This window comes from Gorilla gorilla, chromosome 12 (assembly GCF_029281585.2).
Source record: "Gorilla gorilla gorilla isolate KB3781 chromosome 12, NHGRI_mGorGor1-v2.1_pri, whole genome shotgun sequence".
Taxonomy (NCBI): domain Eukaryota; kingdom Metazoa; phylum Chordata; class Mammalia; order Primates; family Hominidae; genus Gorilla; species Gorilla gorilla.
In genome coordinates, this window is record NC_073236.2 from 131,522,979 (window position 1) to 131,546,756 (window position 23,778).

Below are 23,778 nucleotides of genomic sequence, written 5' to 3' on the forward strand. Positions count from 1 at the left end.
ACTGATGTCTTCGCTTGTGTTGTTTGTATGACACAATTGGCATGTGCCCCATTCCTTCGCAGGTTAATAATCATTAACAGAACGTGGTGTTAGACCGGGCAGTGCTCAGAGACTCCTAGACAAATATGACATCATTCCTGACTTTAGGAAACTCTGAGATTAGTGGGAAGACCAGCAATAAGCTGATGCCGAGGGAATAACTTCCCAAGTGGGGAGACAGATCTGAAGCGCCGTGAAGGCACCGAGGGCCACCATCTCCACCTGGGAAGGGCCCGGGAAGCAGACAATCCAGCAGGGAGCCAGCTAGCCTGGGTATGCAGCAGGCACAGGCCTGTCTTCAAGGGTTCCACGTTGAGGGAATTGGAAATATTAATAGTTCAGAATGGCCAGAGGAATGGTTCTTTCAGGGCACCAAGTGGCAGGTTCATTCATTCGTCCGTTCTAGTTATTCATGGAGAACCCATCATGCTTTACTAAATGTGAGGCCGACATTTATGGAGGCCTGGCTAGAAAAGCAGGAGCGACCGGGAGGGCCTGAGGTGCTGACCGCAGCACAGGCCCTATCCGGAAAGCCATGGAGGGCCAGGGAGGATCTCACCAGGACATGGACATGATCAGACGTGTGTGTCGGCCATCGTGTGCGAGACATGCTGGGGACCCCAGCCGGGGGGCACTGGGGCTGGGCAGGTGAGAAAGAGTCCCCAGATGGTATTGGGAAGGGGAAGGAGATTATCCAGCCAAGGGGTTCTAGTAAATCAGATCTATTTATTGGATGAAATGAGAGGGCGAGTCTTTGCTGGCGTCTGAGTTCTCTTTTGGGGAAGCATTGCGTGCTGATGTCATCCCCAAGATCAAGGAAGAAGGAGGCACAGTTGAGGAAAGACGATTAATTTGAGGAGTCTGAAAAGTTAGAGGTGTTCGTTGTAATTTTGGGGTGATGCCCATAAGGCTGTCAGACTTCTAGGGCAGGCCATGGGGAAGAGAAGGGAGCTGCAGATGCGGATGTGGGGGTATGGCGAAGTCGTGGGTGTGGTGGAGATCACATAGGTACAAAATGATCATTAAATATAACAGAAGTTCCTGAGAGCTCACTCTGGGCTAAATCCTGTACTAAGCACTACTCCATTGACTCTTCAGTGGGACCCTATGAGATTCTGGTTTTAATGGTCTCCATTTTACAGAGGATGAATTTGAGACAGAGCAGTTCAAGTAGCTGCCTGAGGTTGCACAGCCTGTTAAGAAGAGCGGTGGGTGGGACACAGTGTGGGTCATTTACAGGAGGACTGAGAGAAGGAGGTTGAGAAGCCTGTAATTGAACTGAAATCCATGGGGCAGTTGTGGTATGGGAGCCACTGGGTTGGGTCAGCCTCTGTTTTGCCCGGTGCTCTCCCAGAATTCCGGGTCTCCTTGCTGCTCCAGTTAACTGCTGCACTTTTCTGCAGGGCAAGGAGCCGTATCTCAAAGAGATACATCTCGTAAGAGAATGCAGGCCATGCTGCCTGCAGGCTGTGAGCCTCCCCCTTCAAACCTCCAGGAAAGGGAAGAAAGCTCTGCACCTGGCATTGTTACCTTCAGGCTTCCAAGAGTTGAGCCAAAGCTAACCTCCCATCTTGGCAAATTGAAGCCCTACTCACCTTGGAAGGCTCATTGTGAATGGCAACTTCTCCTGGAAGCTCTCCAGATCCTCCCCCAGACAGGGTCTCTCACTCACAGTACTTTGCACAGGGAAATATCTTATTACCATGCAATCTTTTCCACAGTTGTTTGTGTTTGTGTCTTGAAGTCCTGGAGGGCTGGAACTCTATCTATTAATATTTGTGTGCCTTGCATGTAGAAGGTGCTTAATAAATGGTTGCATTAGTAGGTGCTTAATAAGTGGATTCGAATGAAGGGAAAAAAGGTCCTGGAACCTTTTTTCCTCCTCTAATTTTCCCTGTTTTTGGGTGAATTTGCAGCTAAACTATCCTTGTAGTCTGTCCTTCTGATATTTCTTTGTTTCTCTGTAGTCCCATTGTTGTTTATTTCTTCCCCATTCATGCATTTACAGGTCTGACCTATATTAGAACTAGCAGTCTCTGGTCTCTGAGTCCTTGAGGGCTGGGTTCCTGACCATCTGTAAGTGCCAAGGCCAGTGCCAGGTCTTTAGTCAAGGTTAATAGATGGCAGCCGGTGAGATAGAATTCCAGCCTCCTGGGAGCCCTTCTCTAACCCTCCTCTGTTCCATCTCCAGCCCACACCCCCTTCTCCCTGGGCCAATCAGCTGCACTATTTCATCCCATCCTAATGAGGGGAGCAGGTGGCCCAGCCATACTCCGGGTCCCTTCTGTGCTTCTCCTTAGTCTTCCCAGCTACTGCTGATCCAGACCCAGGCTCACACATGATGTTACGATGATATGGGCTTCAGCTTTGATCAAAGCTGAAAACTGCAGCTGAGACCTGTGCTGGCTGATAAATTAGCAAAGACTGATTTCAGCCAGTTGGGCCAGAGTCTGCAAATAAGTGGTGCCAAGAGCTGTTGGCATAGTTCTAAGTCAGGCCCTTCTAAACTATTCCTTAAAGAACGCCACATCATGGAGGAGGAAACTGGTGGTGTACTGTAGATGTAGGATGGTATCGAAAGGGCCCTCTGTAACCAAGAGGCCAGCAGTTCCCTTTGTCCCTGTTGATTTTCTGCCAGCTTACTCATACTCTGTCAGTAAAGTGGAGGAGAAGGTCATAGAAAAGAAAAACACAGAGAGGGCCTGCATGTTTCTGTTATTTCCAGTGTGAACATTACAAGCAAGCTCATTAGGGTAATATTTTCAGTGTAAAGGTATATTTCTACTGGGCACAATGTAAGAATATTTTGCTCATGTAATTTTCACTTAACAATAGGGAAAAGGCCGGGCGCGGTGGCTCACGCTTGTAATCCCAGCACTTTGGGAGGCCGAGGCGGGCGGATCACGAGGTCAGGAGATCGAGACCATCCTGGCTAACACGGTGAAACCCCGTCTCTACTAAAAATACAAAAAAATTAGCCGGGCGTGATGGCGGGCGCCTGTAGTCCCAGCTACTCGGGAGGCTGAGGCAGGAGAATGGCGTGAACCCGGGAGGCGGAGCTTGCAGTGAGCCGAGATTGCACCACTGCACTCCAGCCTGGGCCACAGAGCGAGACTTCGCCTCAAAAAAAAAAAAAAAAAAAAAAAAAAAAAACCAATAGGGAAAAAAGTCCGTTTTCACCAGGCAGCTTGGGCTCCAAGTATGGATTTGACAAGTGTTTCCCCAAATGCCACCAGGTCTGAAGTACGCAGCTGCTATGGAAATTTCAGAACTCTCAAAAGAGCCCCAAATGTATTTTAAAAAATCACCAAATCACATATTTAAATTGTGCTTTCTATTGTTGCTAACAACATTTGGGTGTTATAATTAGAGCGACCCCAGAGATCTTGTCTGAGAAATCTTACACATTCATTTAGCTGTTGGACTTTCTGTGCTTTCATTTAGTGTCATGGTGAAAGGCAAGGAGTCTGCCTGGCGACTTTCACATCCTATTCATTAGAAGTTTTACTTTCTGGCCCTAAGACGTTGATGTTTTGGTTTTCAGAAGTGTAAGATCATCTTGAATATGAAACTGTCTTATCTTTGTGTCATTTTTCTTGAAGTCTCACCCACCTGTCTCTCAGTCTCATGTCAAAAGTCATCCCATGACTTTTCCCTGTTGTCTGATGTGATTTCTGGTTCAGTTTAATGAAGTTGCGAGAAAGCACATCATGGAGATGAAAGGAGGCTGTGTTTTCTACTGTGCGACAGTGTCATTGGCTCATCCTAGTGATGCCACTCACCGCAGGGCTGGAGAGCAGTTGATTGGCTTGAAGAAGAGGGCACATGGATTTATGTAAACCACTTGTGACCATGTTCGGGACTTTTGCAGGGCCTTAAAATTCTGTCACAAATGACTCAGCTCTCTTCACAGCTATATTTTTTAAGGCATTTTTCCCCATTCAGGTTTGATAATTTTCTCTCTCAGTTCCTTCTGGTTAATCTTCTTATCTTCAAAATGTAAAACTACCATGCCCATTTTAAAATTAATTTACATGCTGAAGTATTTTTTTTTTTTTCCCAGACAACTTTCTCTTACCCTTTTTAAAGATGATATCTAACAGGGAAAGATCATGCTGACTTCTTAAAGTCTATTCTGGGATTTATTGGCAATTTGTTCACACACATTAAAGGTTATATTAGAAACTCCCCAAGTACTCACATTAACCAATGAATATAGCATATCGTAGATAACTTGGGCATCACTGTGGGATATAAACAAGGGGTCTCATTGCTTTATAATCTATGTATGTATACCCATTACAGCTTGGTATACAGTAGCATTGAAAAACAGAGTAAGAATAACTTTTTGCTGGTTGGGTGCAGTGGCTCACAGCTGTAATCCTAGCACTTTGAGAAGCTGAGGTGGGTGGATCACCTGAGGTCAGGAGTTTGAGACCAGCCTGGCCAACATGGTGAAACCCTGTCTCTACTAAAAATACAAAAAAATTAGCTGGGCGTGGTGGCACAAGCCTGTAATCCCAGCTATTCGGGAGGTTGAGGGAGGAGAATCGCTTGAACCCAGGAGGTGGAGGTTGCGGTGAGCGGAGATTGTGCCACTGCACTCCAGCCTGTGCAATGGGAGTGATACTCCATCTCAAAAATAAAATAAATAAAATAAATATAAATAAATAATAACAAATAACTTTTTTTCTGTAAATTTTTCTGGATTTTTAGTGTCACACAGCATTTTGGCTCAGTTTTAACTGTTCCAGTCACCTGAATTGACATTGTCATGGAGATCTTCATTGAATAAAACTGTGCGAATCGGATTCAGCTTTCTTTTGGGGATTAAAGTAGGCATTGGGAAGTATACAGTATTAGTCAGGGTTCTCTAAGCAAAACGTGACCTATAGGACACACAGAGACAGACACACGGGAGGTTTACAGTGTTAATGGCTCCCAGGGCTGTGGAGGTCCAGACGTCCCGTGACCTGCCCTTTGCAAGCTGGGGAACCATGAAAGCTGCTGGGGAATTTAGTTCAAGTCTGAAGGCCAGAGAACGAGAAGTGCCAATGTCAGGAGGCGAGAGTAGAAGGATGTCCCAGCTCAAGCAGAGGGAGTGAACTCACCCTTCCTTCACCTTTTACTCTATTCATTGGATAGATGGTGACACTCACATTGATGACGGTTGGTGTTCCTTACTCAGCACACTGATTCAAATGCTAATCTCTTCTGGAAACGCTGTACCAGGCAACCCAGAAATACTGTTTTACCAACTATCTGGGTATCTTGTAGCCCAGTCAAGTTGAAACATGAAATTAATGATCACGTATAACTTTGGTTAGACTGGGAGGTACAGAATCTGAAGCTCATAAAGTTCCCACCTTGAGGCCCAGGAAGTACTTTTAGTAAATTGCTGGTTACAGAGAAACCTGGAGGTAGAGTGATGATTTTGGACACAACTTTGTATGCCCCGGGTCTGCCTGAGAACTGAAATACTTCAAGAAAGACCAGGAAGTAATTCAGTTGCTCTGTGGGTGACTTTGTCCAGTATATTGAATAGGAATGAAAACCCCTGGTGAATGGAAAGGCTGGCTTGGTTTTCACACTGTTTCCATGCTGCTCTGCTTCCTGAGGGGCAGTTTAGAAGTTCAAGAGGGCTGTGTCCTCACATGGCCGGGGAGACGGAGCACCAAGCTGGGGCTCTGTGTGGTTCGGATCTGCTACCAATTGCGTGTCACTTAAAATCAGTTCTTTTGTGTAAGGATTTAGAAATAAGCTTTATTTTTAAAATTAATTTGTGTGTGTGTTGAGGGTGGACAGTGGTAATGGCATCATTTTAATTGGGATTTTTTTAAGCATAATTTTTAAATAAAATATTTTCTAATTTCGAGCAAGGATTCCTTTATTGGGGATTTTAGCTTTATCTTTTTTTTTTTTTTTTTTTTCCCTGAGATGGAGTCTTGCTCTGTCACCCAGGCTGGAGTGCAATGGCGCAATCTCAGCTCACTGCAACCACTGCCTCCCAGGTTCAAGTGATTCTCCTGCCTCAGCCTCCCAAGTAGCTGTGATTACAGGCGCATGCTGCCATGCCTGGCTAATTTTTTCGTATTTTCGTAGAAACGGGGTTTCACCATGTTCCCCAGGCTGGTTTCGAACTCCCGAGCTCAGGCAATCCACCTGCCTCGGCCTCCCAAAGTGCTAGGATTACAGGCGTGAGCCACTGCGCCTGGCCCGAGGATTTTAGCTTCTTACATAGACCAATAACTATGTTATCTTACTAATAGGCCATATCTAAGTGTTCTTACCACAAAAATGAGAAGTATGTGAGGTGTATTGCATATGTTAACTAGCTCAACTTAGCCATTTTACAATATACACATATGATGTTGTGAAAAATATAAATATAAATATAAGGCATAAACAACTTTCATTTGTCAGTTAAAAAAACAGACCCAAAAGTGTATTGCTTAGATCAATTCTCTAATAAAATCTAGGTGAGACCAAATTTAGAAAGATCATAGGATGCCTGGATGCCAGGTTGTCTCAGATGTGTGAGAGATGCCTGCCTGCTTCTAAAAAGTATCTTTAAGGAAATGGACTCCTTCTCCTGCTTCCTTATGTAGCGAATTCTCCCATATGCCTCACTTAATGAAACTTCAAATCAATTTATCTTCCTTTAGTGAAGAAGCAATAAGCCTTATGACATATATATGTATATATTTCTTTTGTTTGTTTGTTTTTTGAAACACAGTCCCGCTCCATCGCCCAAGCTGGAGTGCAGTGGTGTGATCTTGGCTCACTGCAACCTCCGCCTCCCAGGTTCAAATGATTCTTGTGCCCCAGCTTCCCAAGTAGCTGGGATTACAGGCATGTGCCATCATGCCTAGCTAAATTTTCTTGGCATTTTTAGTAGAGAGGGGGTTTCGCCATGTTGCCCAGGCTGGACTTGAACTCCTGGCCTCAAGTGATCTTCCTGCCTTGGTCTCCCAAAGTGCTGGGATTACAGGCATGAGCCACTGCACTCAGCCCATTCTTTCTTAATCCTAAGCTCCCAGCACAGATTTAGCATGTTGTCGAGGCTCACTGAATACTTGTTGAGTGAATGAAGGAAAGAGTTGAGTGAAACAGAAAGTGATATTGTTGGTTGGTTGATGTTTATTTACTTTGCTTCTTTCCACAAAGGCTTTGAGGTGAACTTCAACAAAGGATATAGAGACAATAAGCTTTATAAACATACAAGGCACTGGAAATAAAGGAGAAAGGAGGCAAAGCAAATATGACAACCGGGGGGGTTAATTTATTTTTGTGGCTGAGTCAAAATGTATCTTTGAGCTTCCTACCAGCAAGGGTGAAAAGGGAAAGAGGATTGTTATGTAGTTTTTGTCAGCAGAAAAGAGAAAGTACATCTCTTTTTAGGGGAAGATTATTCTCAGGCCTGAAGCTCTTAGTTTGACTATAAGCTAATACAAGAAGATGGAAATTAGTTTCTTTACATTGATGTTAAATACATGTGAATAAATTCATTAAGATTTCTAAAATTGTGGAGGTTCACTGATATTAGAAACAAGAGAAAACAGGCAACAGAATAAAAATAGGGGAGGAAAATATTTAAAAATTCAATGTGAGTAGCATTTGTAAAACAGAACAGCTACACATGTCATTCCTACCAAGGAGACAGAATGACATGGGAAGGCCCGGGGCAGATCCTTAGTCTGCCATTCAGTCCCTATGTCCCAGCCAGCCTAGCAAACCTGGTTACTGCTGCTCATGGATGGGGCACTCTCCTTCAGACAGCCTGGTTTCTCCCTGTTCTCTGATTAAGCTCTACCTACTCTTGTCTTACTGCTTTTCCCCAGACTGTGCTACCTGCCAATCCACCACGGTCATTCTTCTCATCAATTTGGTTACTGCTTCCCTTTAAGGCTAAGGTTCAGGTCCAATCTTACTTTTGTCATGTTTGCATCTCATCATTTCCATGCCCCATGGTGGGCACCACTCCTTGGGCATGTAATCGTGGTCTGTTCTCTGTTGCTGCTTTTGCAAATTTTACTTTCACCTATCTATTGTTGGGCCCATTATAAGCCCAAGTTCCTCAAGGGTTAAGGCCTTACTTTACTTCGTATCTTCACTTGCCAGCAACTGAGGGGCAGGATGACATTGATAGATTGGAGGAATTGGAAGCTGACACCTGAGGTTTGAGCACAGGAGTGACCAATGATTGGCTGTGTGGCCCTGCTCAAGTCAGGACCATAGTCAAGTGGCTATGGTCCCCACTTTATAAATGAAAAAATGACTTCTCAGTGCCCTTGAGAAGTCATTTCCTCATTTATAAAGTGGGGACCATAGCCAACTCCTTGTCATTTACCTCCCTGTGACCCAGGGAGACAAGGAGGGCAGACCTCTGGAATTTCTCCAAATTGCACATGCACCAGAGATTTATCCAGCACGCTGTAGGTGATACACAAAGAGGGAGGGAGTGGACGAGTGACGGTCAGCATATCTTTTCTATCTGGTCTGTTTTGACTTCTAACTGCCATGGAAAAGATAGTGGAGGTCAGAGGAGGAGAGACGAGTGTGTGAGGACAGGTGGAGAGAACAGGCAGAGAGGAAGGACGATCAGGTTGTCCTGGAATGTGGCCAGACAGGCATCCCAGAGCCTGGCTGGGTGGTGCTGGGGATAGGGAGAGCAGAGTTGGCTGGCATGTCAGGGCCAGCAGGGAGGGACTGGCACTGGGGCATGGCCTGGGAAGGCTTTGGGACTTCCCAGAGCCCCTCTTGAGACAGTGAACTATGTTGCTCATGAGGCTGGAAGGACGGTGGACAGCTGAGCCTCACAGGACAATTTCAGAAACTGGGCAAACACAGTGGCTCAAACACAAGTTAAAAAGAAAAAAAAAATGCAGTCCCTAATCAAAGACTATATTTTTGGGAGGCTCAAGTGGAAAAGGCACATACTGACCTTCACTGCCCCACCTGCTGATACTGCTCCTCAGAGGGAGGAGGGTTAGGGTTGAAAGTAAAGGTGGAAATCCTTAAGAAAGAAAAGGAAATGGGAAAGTAAGAGGAATTGATAAAACCAGCAAAATCAGGTTGGAAGAATAGATGCAGTTTTAGAACAGTGGACAATGAGTGGTATGAATGCAGTGGATTTCTAGTGTAGAAATTAACTACAGGAGAGAGTTGATCTCCTTTTCTTCTTTTGGCCAGCTTTCAGCCATGATTGATCAAACTAACTGCAAAGCAGTCCTCAACAGACTGCCATTTCTGTTTCACACTGTGATTTTAATTGAAGGATGTACTAGTCCATTCCTGCCCTGCTCTAGAGAAATACCTGAGACTTGGAAAGAAGAGGATTAATTGGCTCACAGTTCTGCAGGCTGTACAGGATGCATAGTGGCTTCTGCCTCTGGGGAGGCTTCCACCATGATTGAAAGTTTCCTGAAGCCACCCCAGAAGCAGAAGCCACTCTGAATCCTGTACGGGCGCCAGAACTGTGAGCTACGTGGCTGGAGCAGAATGAATAGAGAGAGAGAGAGAGGAGAGGTGCCACACACTTTTAAATAACCAGATCTCTTGAGGACTCTGTCATGAGAACAGCACCAAAGGGGGAAACCCGTGAGCCTCTCATCAGGCCCCATCTGCTACATTGGGGATTATAATTCCACGTGAGATTTGGTGGTGACATAGACCTAAATCATATTCAAGAACCCAGACATATTGGTAGTGTGAAGTGGCTTTCCAGTTCCATGAACATTGTTAAACTGTTAATTGTCTTCCATTGAACAGTAATGCCCAGATCATTTATTTTTGAACTGTTTAGGACTATAGTTACTTCCCCCTGTTGGTTATTTCTTATGTTTTTCTTTTTCCCTCTTGAGTTCTATCATCAGGTGTGCCAGGTACCAGGATTAAGGCAAGTCACTGGCTGAATCTGGGTTGCTTCTAAAGTGAAGAGCCAGGGTTGGTCTCAGTGGAAGGGCACGTGGTGTTTTGCATTAGAAGCCCAATGACAAGTCAACAGTCGTTGGCCATTTTATTTCTCTCCATCTACCCTAAGTAGATGATATCTGAGCTGAAGGTCAGGGCAGAATGTGGATTAGAAAGGAACGCTGAGATCAAGTTTCCAACTGGTGGATGTGGAGCAGAGGCCCCAGATGTCTGCCCCCACCATTCTGGGATTTTGCTATAGACTGATTCAAAACTAGAGGCTGCCCATTCCAAAAACCTGCTGATGCTCCAGGGCCCTCCAGACAGCCAAGCCATTTACCTCCAGGAGAAGAGCTGAGAGGCACAGGGAGCTGGTAGGATGATCCCTGGTGAATTGGCGCAATTATCATTGACAGTTGCCAGTTGGCACATGACCAGGCACCTGGGTGGAGAGGGCAGGTGGGGCAACATTTACTTAAATGAGCTTAAGCTTTTTAATGGTTTCTGAAAAATATATCAAATTGTGCCTGTGAGAGGCAGGGGAGAAGAGAACTGCATCATTCGGGGGACTCAGCTCCAGTGCCTCTTCCTGCAGAGCAAATGCACCATGCTGGGGCCAGGGCCACCCCTCTGCAGCTGTGCTGCAGCTTCAGAGGTGATATCGGCCACCTGGAGCAACCCACCTCACCTGGCCAGCTTGCCGCAGGGGTTCTGGCATTGAGGTTGTGAGATGATTGCATTGTGGATGTTTTGTGGTTGTAAAAGACAATACCCTCCTCTTCGTACCAACACCTGGGGTCTGCACATTCTTTTTCACAGGAATGGCTGAGCTGCATGGTGTGAGGCCCTCAGAGTCCGTGAGTCCCCCCCGTGCCAGGCTGTGCGTGAGGTGTGCCTCCACGACAGAGTGGCCTACAAGGGGCCCTGTTAGGGTGTAGTTCTGGAGTCAAGCTGTCACTGCAGCCAGGGGCCACTGCTTTTCAGGCCCTGATTCAGGAATGGTGCTGGGGAGGCTGCCTGCTTCCTTCCTCCCTGCAGGCCTGGTGCAGGGAGAGGCTGGCAGATACAGGGTGGGCATGCACCAGGATCCTCAGGGGCCTTCCCCCTGTGTGCCTATGCTGGGACTGTTGCTGGAATTTTGAATTCTATGTGGCTGGGGAGTCCTTACAACCATCATTCATAGCAAGTGAATCCAACCCTCCTTAATGAGTGGCAAAGAATCATGCTGGTGACTGGGGTAATCTGTTGGTGAACTGGGACCTGCCTGTCATTTGCAGTTTCACTGATGGCATCATTCAATGTTCCAAAAAGGGAAAGAAATAGTTCGAATCACAGGTACCAAAGTGAAAAATCAAGGTGTCTTGGCCTGTCCTTGCCCCTAATTGCTGAGCCACAGCTGTCCTCCCCAGCCTGAACCATCACCATCTAGAACGGGCTGCCTGGGCAGTTGGGGTGAGGGGCGGGCTCAGGGCAGCTGTTTAGTAAAACTAAGCTCTGGGACTGTATTTGGTTTGCCTCCTCCCATCTTCATTCCCAACTCCTAATGGTCTCTCCTCTTCCCATCCTGGCCTTTCACCTTCTGCCTGCACCCCTGGAACCCAGTCTGTTATAATGGGAGTGCTCTTAGGACAGCAGTGACTTCACGGGTACTGTAGCCTGGACTGGGCAAAGCGGCCTCCCCCAGCCCAGCAATGCTTCTCCTTCCCCCAGCTCCGTCCTTGTATGATATTACATGTCTGCGTTTGCCCAGGTCTTTCCTGGGACTGCCTGAGATAGTGTATGATTCAGTAGTGGAAACACTGCCTTTAAAACAAATTATAACTTGCATGCAGAACTTTGTAGGAGATGACCTACACAAGTGGCATTTGGTGAGTGCTGCCTTTGGAAGTTATTCTGTGGGGAGCTGATTCTGATGACTTCTGCCTCTTTGTGATCTAGGCATAGTAGACACTGTACCAGCTGTGATTCTGGTCCAGAAGTGTTAGAAGCTAAATAAGACTCCAAAGTACACAGAAGGCAGGAGCGGACTTGGTCATGAGGTTGTGGGAGAAGAAGGGGAGGAATGGATGAGAGGAGAGCTTTGGTCTACACAGGTGGTAGTTCGGGAAATTGTCATAAGAACAACTCAGGTGAATTTAGTATCAGGGAGGCGGGTGGGGGCGGGGGACGTGAATCAATGTGGATGGTCGGCAGTTCCGCATTTGTGTCCTCCCATGAAATCCTCACGAAGCCTCGCAAGGCCAGCAGTGTGATGTCCTTTTGCAGATGGAGATGTGGCACCTGAGGAAGGGAAGCCAGGCAGAGCTGGGCTTCTGGTTTGAGTCTACTTGACCCTGGTTGACAGAAGGGCTGGGCTTCCCAGTCTTGCTCCCTCGGGCCGAGTGGAGAAGGCAGGGGAAGAAAGGGGGAGAGAGGAGACCTGTGAGCAAGGAGTAAAACAAGGGCTTAACTGGTGCCTATCTACAGAGTTTGCTAACTCCCACCCTACAGAGCCCAGGGCTCACGCCAGTTCTGGTGCCAAGGCAGTGGAGCCCATCGCCCTGTGGCGCCAAGAGGTACCAGCACTCCTGCCCACACGCCCCCACCTCCAACCAGCTCCGTGTTGTCTTTCAAAGCTGTCAGACACCATCCAATGGTGGTCCCAGAAATGAAAAACTAAAGATCCGTTCCCATCCCAGCAGGTAACTGTCATTCATGGGCTGTGCAAAATACATCTCACATTTTTAAGTACAGAACAAAATGAATAAAGTCAATTTGGAATTTAGTAAAAACTCCCTGGTATGCATTTTAAGACCTTGAGCTGTATACTGCAATGAATCTAAATTTAGAGACGGAAAATTAGAACAAAGCCACCTATTTATTGACTCACCACTTTACAAGGAGCTGTGGTTGTGTTTTGGGTAGGATCACTGGACAGTTGATGCACGTTACTGTCCTTTTGAAACCATAAAACTTACGTTTTCTCGAGCATCTGCCTTTGATGAACTTTCCTACGGGCTCTATTTTAAGAGTTGTGTTTCCCTCTCATCCTATTTCTATACTACATAGATATTTCCAGGGTTTTACACTTTTCCTTTATGGAAACAACTTGATTTAACCATGATTTATTTCAGTGTTCCTCAGGTACAGCAGAATTACTGGCTGCCAATTATTCCTTTATTAAGGGATACTCCATGGTTTATTTTAAAAGCATTTCTCCTTGTAGTGAAGCTGATACAACAAAAAGGCCTTTGTGGTAGTCAGGGTGATCTTAAACAAGAAGTATGCTGGACACTAAAAGCCAAGTGGCTTCCTTACTTGGAAACAAATGGTGAATGTTGCAAGAAGATATGGACTCAGAAGTGGTCCTTCTTGCTACTGACTGAGATGGAAGAACATCCATTAAGTAGTATGGCGCTGAGAGGTGTGACTCAACGCTTAATCAGAATAAAGATGGTGAAAGTGGGCATGTGTCTCCCTAGGTAGCCAATTCTTGAATTTTGCAAACTTTAAAAGTCAACTAAGTATCTGAAGAGGACAAATGGAAAGCAGAAGTCTTCATTCATTCATTCATCCATCCATCCTGTTTAAAAGATCTGTCCTATTGTTATTTAGGTGACATTGAGATTAAACCAGAGTTTAGATATTTACTCATGTTTCACTGCAATTCCTCAGCATCACATAGTCAGTGGGTAAGGAACGGTGGACCGAAGGGTCAGATGGCCACTGTATGTACTCATTCACCTTGGTCAAGTTCTTTAGTGTCTCTAGGGCCTCAGTTTCCCTGTCCTCAAGTTGCTCATAGTCCAGTCTGGGAGATAGAGAACAACCAAACAATGACTCAAAGAAAACAGATCAAATTGCAGCTGCTGAGAGCTTCAGAGGAGCAGAGCATGGTGCTCTGAGAGGCTGCCACAGGGATCTGGTTGGGAGAGCAGGAGAGCTTCCAGGAGGAAATGATGCTGAACCGAGATCTGGAGGACAGGTATGAGCTAAGGGGGAAAGTGATCAGGAAAAGGCAATCTCAGCCAAGGGAGGAGCCTCGACAAAGGTCCTGTGGTCAGAGGGGGAAGATGAATGTGAGGGATGTGAGGCCAGTGTGTCTGAAGGGCTGAGTAAGTGGCAGGGACCAGAATGCATAGGGTCATGTAGGCCAAATTCAGAAGTTGTGTTTTAAGAGCCACAGAAAGCCAGTAAACAGGCTTCAAGATGTGTGTGTGTGTGTATGTACATGTGCACATGTACGTGTGTGCATGTATGTGCATGTGCATGTATGTGTGTGCATGTACGTGTGTGTATGTATGTGTGTGCATGTATGTGTGTGCATGTATGTGTGCATGTGCATGTACGTGTGTGCGTGTTTGTGTATGCGTGTACGTGTGTGCATGTATGTGTATGTGTGTACGTATGTGAATATGTGTGCGCATTTAAGTGTGTGTGCATGTACGTGTGTGTGCATGTACACGTGTGTGCATGTACGTGTGTGCATGTACGTGTGTGAGTGTATGTGTATGCGTGTACGTGTGTGCATGTGTGTATGTACGTGTGTGTGCATGTATGTGTATGTGTGTACATATGTGCATGCGTGCGCATTTAAGTGTGTGTGCATGTACGTGTGTGCGTGTATGTGCGTGTACGTGTGTGCATGTACATGTGTGCATGTACGTGTTTGTGTATGCGTGTACGTGTGTGCATGTACGTGTGTGTGCGTGTATGTGTATGTGTGTACGTGTGTGAATGTATCTGCACATTTAAGTGTGCGTGCATGTACATGTGTGTGCATGTACGTGTGTGTGCATGTATGTGTATGCGTGTACGTGTGTGTGCATGTGTATGTGTGTACGTATGTGAATGTATGCGCATTTAAGTGTGCATGTACGTGTGTGCATGTATGTGTGTGCATGTACGCGTGTGTGCATGTACGTGCATGTGCATGTATGTGTGTGCATGCATGTGTGCATGTGCATGTACGTGTGTGCATGTATGTGTATGTGTGTACGTTTGTGAATGTATGTGTGCACATTTAAGTGTGTGTGCATGTATGTGTGCGCATGTACATGTGTGCATGTACGTGTGTGTGCTGTATGTGTATGCGTGTACGTGTGTGTGCATGTACTGTGTGTGCATGCATGTGTATGCGTGTACATGTGTGTGCATGTATGTGTATGTGTACGTGTGTGAATGTATGTGTGCTCATTTAAGTGTGTGTGCATGTACGTGTGTGTGTGCATGTATGTGTGTGCATGTACATGTGTGCATGTACGTGTGTGTGTTCATGTACGCGTGTGTGCATGTATGTGTGTGTGCATGTACATGTGTGCATGTACGTGTGTGTGCGTGTATGTGTATGCTTGTACGTGTGTGCATGTACGTGTGTGTGCGTGTATGTGTATGCTTGTACGTGTGTGCATGTACGTGTGTGTGCATGTATGTGCATGTGTGTACGTGTGTGAATGTATGTGTGCACATTTAAGTGTGTGCATGTACATGTGTGTTCATGTACGCGTGTGTGCGCATGTACGCGTGTGCATGTACATGTGTGTGCATGTATGTGTATGTGTGTACGTGTGTGAATGTGCATGTGCGCATTTAAGTGTGTGTGCATGTACGAGTGTGCATGTACGTGTGTGCGTGTACGTGTGTGCATGTACGTGTGTGCATGTATGTGTATGCGTGTACATTGTGAATGTACGTGTGTGCATTTAAGTGTGTGTGCATGTACGTGTGTGCATGTACGTGGGTGTGCATGTACGTGTGTGCATGTACGTGTGTGTGTGCGCGTGCACATGTATGCATGTCGGTAGGCTGGGTGAGGACGGGAGAGCATGATGTAATGCATGATTGGTAGAATCACTGTGGCCACATGTAAGAGAGAGCTGAGGGGAGGCAGGCAGATCTGGCAAGAGTCTCCTCAGCTGTCCAGGTTAAAGGTAATGGTAACTTGTGCAAAGGTGGTGGTATAGGATTGGAGAGAAATGCATGGATTTGAAGATGTTTGAAAGTCAAGCTCAGGACTAGTTCATGGTTGGATTATGGGCAGCCGGGAACTGAGGGGTAAAGAAGACCTGTGGGCTCTGACACCAGAAGTGGATAAATGTGGGGCCATCCCTGACCAAGCCTGGGAGACCTGGAAGAGGACAAGGATTCAGAGAGGAAGATTAGGAGTTTGGGTTAAGTGTTGGGTGTTTGCTGAGTTGCCTTTGAGAGGCCCTAAAGAAGAGGACCTGGGCTTGAACCTTGAGTCGCTGCAGCGCTGACTGGCTTGGAGAAGATCTGTGAAGGCTGCAGACAAGGCCAGGCTGGTGAGGTAGCTGCTGGACAGAGTAAAAGAGGGTTTCTCAGGGGGAAATGTGGTCCACAGTGTTGAATGCCACCAGGAAGTTAAGTGAGATGAAGGAGAGAAATTTGGGGTTGGAGGTAGAGATACTGAAGACTTTGGCCATTTTTGATCATACCAGGACTTTATACAACACAATTATCAGGTCATATCAGAAAAGATTGCTTCTGATGGAGACAGGATTAAATAAGACAACCTCAGCAAAGTGCTGGTACGTTGGAAACACTCAACACTCATACATAGAGAATTATCTGTCTCTTGTTTCTATAAGAAAGAGAATTCGTAGTAGCTTTCTGCCAGGTCTGTTCACCTTGGCCCTGTGGACATCCTGGGCTGAATGATTCCGGCCTGGGGTGTGCTGTGCATTGTAGGATGTCCAGCAGCATCCCTGGCCTTATCCAGGAGATGCCAATACATGCCCCTAAGATGTGACACAAAAAGTGACATTGAGAAATGCCTCCGGAAAGCAGGTGCAAAATTGCCCCCAGTTTATTTAAACCACTGGTTTAAATAAAATCATTTTTAGAAATAAAATTAATAGGTTCATTTTTTGGTTATCTTTATAAACAGTTGTAAGGGCATGGCACACTTGGTATGTCTATTATATTACAAACGTAAGTCATGGGCCATGAAGAAAATCATTGATTTAGTACCTGAACATCCTAATTGCCACCAAACATGCAGCTACTCTGAGAAACAAAACTAAGATTGTGGAAGTGCTGACTCCAGATGTTTTCTAATCCTCTCGGAGGAATGAAAGCCTATAAAATTGATGCCATGCAGGAGAGAGAAGCCAGTTCTCTCCGGGGATGGCACAATCCATACCTGGCGGGCACAGTCTGCCAAATGACACCCCGATTTGGGACTTATACTTTGCAACACAATTCTGTTAATATTTATAGACATACTTAATGCCCTTTGGTATAAGAAATACATCTAAATGAACTTCACTAACAGGATGGTGCCCTGTCTCCCAAAACATATAATCTCCTTTTTGGGGTTGGCAAAGTTTGCAAAATAAATCTCATCCAGTGCCATACACTGACTGCAGAATTTATCTCTGACATCCTGTACCATTGAAGTGCTTAACGCCTTATAGCTGACTTCAGCAAACACATTTAGCAACCTAGTTAAAACCAAATAGTGTTATAGAGATGCTGTAACTTCTTTTTTAAGTTATAGCAGGACAGATTTAGGAAGACAGACAATAAAAGTCCCGTGGTTGCTCATGGACTATATGTTGCTGCAGAACATTAATGCGAGCACGCCAACCTAAGTGGCAGCCCGGGACAACTGGGCCTTCAGAATCCAGAGATCTTTTCACTCAGTGCTCCTCTGTGCCAGAGCAGAAGTCACTTCAATGTCATGTTATAGTGTACAGTTTTGCAGGGTCATGTGTTGAATTATGTTTTTCCCTAAATAAACTATAACAATAATTTCCCTATTAGGCTCTGATGGGATGCTCTGAGGAAGGGATGGCCTGGATGGGTGTTTCTCCCAGAGAAGCTGTTCACACCAGAATGGGAGCTGCAGACCCTTCAGGTGGACAGCTTACACAGTAAAGCTCTTGCACCCTTGAATGAGCAACCAGATTGCCTTGTCTTTCTTTTTCTTAAGTTAGTTTAAAGAAGCCTTTCCCTTTTGTAGTACGAGGTATACACTTGAGCTAGTAGCTTATAGCTCCTTCCTTCCTTCCTTCCTTCCTTCCTTCCTTCCTTCCTTCCTTCCTTCCTTCCTTTCTTCCTTCCTTCCTTCCTTCCTCTCTCTCTCTCTCTTTCTCTCTTTCTTTCTTTTGTGACAGAGTCTTGCTCTGTTGCCCAGGCTGGAGTGCAATGGCACAATCTCGGCTCACTGCAAACTCCACCTCCCGGGTTCAAGTGATTCTCCTGCCTCTGCCTCCTGAGTAGCTGGGATTACAGACATGTGCCACCATGCCTGGCTAATTTTTGTATTTTTAGTGGAGATAGGGTTTCACCATGTTGACCAGGCTGGTCTCGAACTCCTAACCTCAGGTGATCTGCCCGTCTCAGCCTCCCAAAGTACTGGGATTATAGGTGGGAGCCACCACACCCGGCCTCACAGCTCAATTTCTGTGTGGCTTCAGCCTCAGTGTATTGGAAATACAGAACATTCTGTATGGAAATCATGGGGGATCCGCTGTAGGATTAAAGGCAGAATAGCAAAAGAGAGGTGGGAGGAAGGAAAGAAGGAGGAACGGAAGAAAAAAGAAGGGGAGAGAAGGGAAAGGAGCAGAATGGAAAGGGGAGCTGGAAAGAGGAGGGGAAGCTGTAGAGAGGATGTGTGTTTTGCAAACCTCAACTTTGCAGCCGCTGCCCAGCCTAGGCGGAGCTCTTCACATGTCTCTAGATTGGCATTCCAGAAATTGTCCTCATTCTCATGAGGACAGCGGTAACCCCCTCATGGGGTTGTCTGGACCAGGTGGGACATGAATTAATAGTCTTTTGGGAAAGCTGTTCCCATTCTGGGAATACCAGGATTTCTCCCTGGAATGAAGGGCTCCTTTCAACAGTGAAACTTTAGAGAGCCTCACAAACCTGAGGTCCACAGAGATGGTGTGACTTGCCCAAAGCCACACGCTATGTAGAGGCAGGCAGGAGGAATGAGGACCTAAGCTATGGACTCATCACAATAACACCTTGGGTTGATAATTTGATGTGGCCTTCCTAAAAGACAAAATGACAAGGGAACTCTGGGGCCGGCTGGCCATGCCGAGACAGCCAGACCTGGGAGCTCGGCCCGCCCACTGGTGTTGCGGCTGTGTAGCTGGCCTTCCCTGTGGATTCCCTGGGACTGGCCTGAGATAGAATTATGAGGTGGCAATGCTGCCTCTTCTGTATCCCCAGTGAGCTACCTACCCACACCTGCCTGTTCCCTATTCTCCCATCAATCTTTGCCTTAGAGATATCAGCTATTTGCGCCTTAGGGAGAGCTCAGGCCAGTTACCCCTCTAGGAGGCATTTGCACAGGAAGCCTTCCTCTGCATTTCATTCTGGCATTGACGTGAGCCTGGGAGAGCAGCCTTAGGGAGGTCCTTTGTGTCAGGTGCTGGGCAGGGGGAAGGTGAAGGGCAGGTGACCTCTGAGAAACAGCAAGAGGCCCTGAAGCTCCCAAGCCCAGCTTCCCTGTGGCTCCCCACTTCCTCCTTCTCTCCTGCCTGACCTCATCAACTTCCCCCCAAACAGACCTGGCAGCTGGAGACCCTCAGAAGGCTGTGGTCTGGGCTCTTGGCCTGCAGAGGGGGAAGGGAGCTGTGGGAGCATTTCTGTTTCTGGAAGGTTGGTTCCCTTTGGAGCTTCTGACAAAGGACCACGCATTGTATTCCACGGCTTCTCAAAGAAAGGCCACCCCACAGGCAGGTGCTGGTCTCCCAGGAACAATGAGGTTGTCACCCTGCTTTTTCTGTGGATCAGCCATTGGAGCAAAAGCTCAGGAAGGTGTTGGCAGCGTACAAAGTGATTTCCAAAGAAAGCCTTCACTTCACATTTCCACATTCACAACAGTGAGCCTATTTCAAGGGAGAGACTCTGCTTTGCAAATGTGAATTTCTTGAAGAGAAACTTCTAATTTGTCAGATCCCTTTATTCTGGGGCTCTTCTGTATTTTCAAAGAATTTTTAAACATTGGCAAATATTTATTGAGCATGTAATACAGGCTACCTATCATGGGACCCCAAAGGAGGGTGACACAGGAGGTCCACAGGCAGTGCCTTCTCCAGCGGAGGCAGGAGGCCAGAAGCCCCTCGAGGGGGTGCTAAGCCACAGGCCTGAAGCCTTGCAGATCTGAAGCTCCAGAACCAGGTGTCTCCCCGCTGCCCCCACTATGAGGAATGGAGATGTGACATCCTGGAACTCAGTTCCATCCAACCCAATTTCTTCAGGCCTAGCCAGGGTCCAGGCTCCAGGGCTAGGCCTGCGGGGTCCAGTCAACTCAAAGACCTGGAATCTCAGAAAGACGCTGCTCACTCACTGACTGAACTGCTCGGGGACACCACTAGCATTTAAGTCACGGCTACCTCATTATGAGTTGCTTATGCTGGGCTGCAGTGTAGCTTTCCTGTGGATTAGAAACCCCATGAAGGCAAGACTGCACACAGAAAGAGGTGCACTTCAGAACTAAAGTGCACATCTTCCTGTTTCACCTGCAAAGAAAGGGAACTTTCTTTTCCCTCCATTTTTTAATTTACACAGTATTGGTTTCCATCTTAGAATTTGCAACTGTTTTAGCCTCAGAATAGTCTTGTACTCCTTGAAGTCCCTGGAGGTTTCCCAGAGCCTAATCCTCCTTCTCCTCAGTTGGTAACTGGGACCTGAGATTTGTTACATGGAGTCTGTGATAGAACTTACATGAATGTGTTGATGTCTATGCTCCAGAATCATTCCAGAGCAATGGCCCGGGCCACTGAGTTTCAGGTAGCAGGACAGGTGGTCCTGGGGAGGGTGACAGGCCCTTCAGCTCATACCTGCTGCTGGTGCTATCTGGCTAATGTGCCAGTTCTTCAAATAAATGGCTCCTCAGGTTGCCCTCCACACATCTTTCTCAATGGCATCATTTTCTTTCCAGTGACAGTGACAGGCACTGGGAACCTGGGAGCTTCTCAGCATCTCCTTCTCACACTCTGCCTCTGAGCAGCTGGGAATCCTTACCCCTCCAATCTCCTGACTGCTCATCTCCCTGGAGCCAGGACCCTGAATCAGTATTCATGGACTGTTAGTGGCTTGCAAGGCAGAGCAGACAGATGGACGTGCTCAGGAAGCCTGTTGATCAGCCCTTGGTGTGACCTGCCCAGACCTGGTTCTGTTTCAAGCACTGATCACGTGGACAAGGTATGTGCAAGGCCCAGAAAACACCAAAGGGCAAGTGTGAGGCACTGGATCAAGTCCCTTGAGGAGAGCAGGGCCAGGCGGGCTCTGGCCAGAGCCCCACCCCACGCTGTCTTGGGGTGTCTCACTGGCTCACAGGAACCTCCTGGGCAGGAAATGTCTGTGTTTGACCCTGCAGGCCTAGCCCTGGAGCTTGGACCCTGGTAGGGCCTGAAGGAATTAGGTTGGATTGAACTGGGTTTCAGGACCTCACATCTCCATTCCCCATAGTGGGGGGGGGGGGGGCAGGGAGGAGACCCCTGGTTCCGGAGCGTCAGATCTGCAAGGCCTCAGACCTCTGGCTCAACACCCCCTTGAGGGGCTTCTGGCCTCCTGGCTCTGCTGGAGAAGGCATGGCCTGTGGACCTCCTGCATTCCCGAGGCAGGCTGCGTGGCTAGCATTTGGAGGCTGGCAGAGACTGGCTGATTCCTAACCAAAGATGTTGTTGGTGTCTTCTGATGGAACGTGACTTTCTTTGCCTAGTAGGTGTTATTCACAGGGATCCTTTAGTTAAGCAAATTTGCCTAGGCCCCCTGTTGGGTCGTATTTTTCTTTTTTCTTTTTTTTCCTTTCTTTTTTTTCATTTCAGGAGTCCTTAGTTCCTCTCAGCACCATTTGAGATGAGCAACTACACAAGACAAAGACGAAAGGATTTTTCAGCTCAAAAATCCTGTGATTCTTTGATTCTAAGAAGAGATTTTCTTACAAGGAGTTTGCCTAAGGTAAGAGAATTCTGACTGCCCACAGTATTAGTCACTAAGCGGTTTCCTGGGCAGGCTGAGCCCCCACTGGGACCCCACACATTAGCTCTTTTTGGGAGGGAGGCCTGTTCTTAAACTTCCTCAACACCTTCCTTCCCACAGTGTCCACACAGCTTGTGTCTCCTCCCAGCAGCCGGCCTGTTGGTGTGTGTGCTGTGTGTGGAGAGTGGCCTTAGGCCTGTGTTGTGAGTGATGTCTGCAGAGCATGGGGTTGATTTGGAAGAAGGTGTGATCCGAAGTTGTGTTTGTCCTGAGCTCCTGTCACCCTTGAAGGCAGCAGAGGATCTCCTGTCAGTGACCCAGGAGGACAGCTTCCTGAAGGACATTCTGCCCATTGCACAGAGAGGCTTTCGTGATTGGTTTGCCCAGATGTGACTTTTTTCCCTACCTTTGAAGGCCTAGATTGGGTTTCCCATTTCTTGGCCCTTTGGAAAGGCCAATGTCTCCATGTTTGACAGGCTGCCCTGAGCAGTAGGTGCTCCATTTAGACCCAGGCTGCCCTAATCCCAGCTCTGATCTGACTCTCAGCTCTGAGGCTCCGTTGAGTCCCTGGGCCTCAGGGACCCTGTTCAGGCTTTGCTGATGGTGGCATCAAGTGACCTCCGAGCCACCTCCACGTTGGCTCAGACTGAGGAAACTGGTGATCTTGTCTTGCTGTTTGCAATACTTGAAGACAAAAACAGAACTTGTGCTGCATTCTCAAGAAAGAAGAGACAACTGTTCCTGTACCTCACTCTTGTAGATATCTGTGTGAAGAAGCAGTGATGGGTGCATGCAAGCTAGGGAGCATCAAGGCTCCCACGGCATGGGCGCCAGCTGACCCCTGTTTTCATCTGTTGCTCCGGTCGTGGCTCTGAGATCTGGGCAACCTGAGCCAGCTTGTGCATTCCTTACCCTTGTGCTTTTGCACTATCCATCCCTGTCCCCTAGAACTCCCTCCAGTACAGTCTGCCCCACCCCATCCCATCCCATCCCATCCCATGCCATCCCATCCCAACTCACCTCACCCCATCCTACCCCATCCTACCACATCCCACCCCATCCCATTCCATCCCAGCCCACACCACCCCACCCCATCCCACCTCACCCCATCCCATCGCCTCATCCCACCCCATCCCATCACATCTCACCTTACCCCATCCCATCCCATCCCATCCCATCTCATCCTACCCCATCCCACCCCACCCCATCCCATCACCCCATCCCTCCCTATCCCAGATTTCCCATCCCATCCTACCCCAGGGCATCCCATCCCATCCCATCCTGCCCCATACCAGCCCTTCCCACCCTATCCCACCCCATCCCATCCCATCCAAAGGTATGTATTCTTGGGCTGCTACTGAACCTCTTAGCTTCTGTCTTCTCACCTATAAAAGGCGAATTGGCAAGGTCATCCCCTTTGGCAGGTAAGTAAATGCGGAGGACATAGTTCATGTTAAATAAATGACAGCGACTGCTGTTTCGCTGGTTGTCATGCCCATGAGCAAGGCAGTACCTGTTCTTCCCACCAAGGACAAGCTAACCCTGCTACCCAGGTCCTGCTCGTGTCCTGAGCTCCTCCTCATACCTGCCACCAGACTTGGTTTTGTATCCTACCTGGGCTTCAGGAGAGAGAATTAAAAAAATCAAATTAGGTAAAATTGGAGTTAAATGATAATGATAACTTCTCAGCTACTTCAACCTCAGTTTCTGCCCTTTTTGAACGTGCCAAGCAGTGGAGGTATCTTAACAGGCCCGTTCTGTGACTGTTACCACTGTTCCCATTTTAATGCAGCTATTTGTGTACTAGGTACCTCTCTCCCATGAAGCTGTGAACTACTTAAAGCACAATAAGGAAAGGAAAGAAGGAAGGAAGGAAGGAAGAAAGGA

At 47.2% G+C, this 23,778-nt stretch overlaps 1 long non-coding RNA gene across 1 annotated transcript; it reads left to right on the plus strand.

Annotated features, from left to right (window-relative positions):
* Positions 1-72: 72 nt before the first annotated feature.
* On the plus strand, positions 73-23,034 carry LOC134756725 (uncharacterized). Its single transcript, XR_010129828.1, has 4 exons — positions 73-312; positions 20,849-21,111; positions 21,738-21,870; positions 22,012-23,034. It is a non-coding gene; the product is annotated as an uncharacterized lncRNA (long non-coding RNA).
* Positions 23,035-23,778: the final 744 nt, after the last annotated feature.